Source organism: Polistes fuscatus, unplaced genomic scaffold, assembly GCF_010416935.1.
Source record: "Polistes fuscatus isolate 324 unplaced genomic scaffold, CU_Pfus_HIC Scaffold2, whole genome shotgun sequence".
In the NCBI taxonomy this organism is placed as follows: Eukaryota; Metazoa; Arthropoda; class Insecta; order Hymenoptera; family Vespidae; genus Polistes; species Polistes fuscatus.
In genome coordinates, this window is record NW_025113096.1 from 14,874,374 (window position 1) to 14,876,098 (window position 1,725).

Consider the following 1,725-nt stretch of genomic DNA (forward strand, 5'->3'; position numbering starts at 1 on the left):
CAGCCAGCCAGCCACGCGAGCTGAGACACTCATTTCGCATTGATCGTGTCGTGCACGAACCAAGACGTGTTGTCGACACCACCCTTCATGCGTCCCCCCTTTTTTTAGCGCCACCGCTTGAAATTCCACACAAGAGATCTTTAGTATGACGATTGATGATGAGAACGATAAAACGCGCAAATTGCTTTTGGCGAGAAATTAGTTATTGTGAATATTGTACTTATTTTTAGATACTAACGTTTTTGTAAATATTCGGTATTCGCGAAATCGTATGATATACATGAAAAATAAATATCAACGTAATGCATGACTATTGTAAGGAAAAATTCGTTGTATATATATAATTTCATTTGTAGATATAAGAAGTTTTATTCAATTCTATTCAATCGGTCAAAGCCTATGATTATTTTTTTATACATTTATTTAATTGATATATACTAGATATTTATTTTTAATAAGTAGAAAAAAGTTAATGATCGTATCGAAGAGATTAAACAAAAAATATATCTTTGTAGATAATTTTATAAGCGTTTATAATTAAATGTTTCAATATTACTTTTATAATACCTTTCAATAGAATAATTCAAAAGTAATTTTCATGTCTATGGTTACGATCTCTTAGATTGGAAAAATCGTAAACGAATTTGAATTAGTATTATCATCATTTACTCACCAGATGGCGTTATGAAGTGGGTATATTTACCTTTCTCTATTGTTACTTATTCTATGTTATATTTTCGTAGTACTGCAAAATTATGCAAAATTATAAAAAAATAGCATTAACATATTATTAGCAAAAAATACACATTACGAAAGTAATACGATTCCATATACGAATAGCAAAATCATGTTTTTTTGTTGATTCACTATTTAGGAATTGATTCAAAAAACAATATAAGCATTTTTTACTTACCTACAAATGATTGTAAAAACAGTAAAATATGAAGAAAATAGATAGTGCAGGTAATGTCTACTTTGCTATATACATGCATACAAAAGATAGATAAAAAGATCTTAAAAACGTGCCATCGAGGCTAGAGAATGCAGGTGGCAAAGCATAAAGTAATACATTGTAAGATACTACTTTATTGACTCTGAATATTGAAAAGGCACTTAGACCAAAACTATATCGTACACAGAATGTCTTTGAGAAAATGGAATATTGGTTCAATATCTTTAAAAACCAAAGCAGAGTTAACGAAGAAATAGCTGAAGCTTAAAAAAGAAATAATCGAATGAACTTGCTGATTTTTTTTTTTTACAAAAATACATTTTTATGTATTTGTTTATAATTATTATTTATAGATAAATTCATCTTTTAAAATCCATTCGAATATAAATTATTATTGATTTATTAAATAGTATATTTATACACGAGTTCGATAAAAAATACACTGCGCGCTTTTGTATAGCACACGTAATTGGTTTATACCGAACTATTTCAACCAATCAGCTTCAATTGCCACGTAGTTCCTATTGATACTCTGATTCGTTCCTTCCAACACAACAATATTACGATAATACTGTATCCATCAATAATGAGCCTATGAGTCAACAAATTTGTGGTTACTTAATATTTTAAGCACATACATTTCGATTATATAATGAATTTTAAATTGGAATAAAATCTTATTCTGTTTTCTTATGATTCTATTATCATAAAATAAAAATATCCATTGATATTATAATTAAAATAAGATTAATTAAGAGGAACATCGTACCAAG

The 1,725-nt window shown here is 27.9% G+C and overlaps 1 long non-coding RNA gene across 1 annotated transcript; it reads right to left on the reverse strand.

Moving 5' to 3' along the window:
* Positions 1–344: 344 nt before the first annotated feature.
* On the reverse strand, positions 345–1,480 carry LOC122516419. Its single transcript, XR_006303563.1, has 2 exons — positions 914–1,480; positions 345–745 (listed from the first exon to the last, which is right to left on the reverse strand). It is a non-coding gene; the product is annotated as an uncharacterized LOC122516419 (long non-coding RNA).
* Between the last annotated feature and the right edge of the window lie 245 nt (positions 1,481–1,725).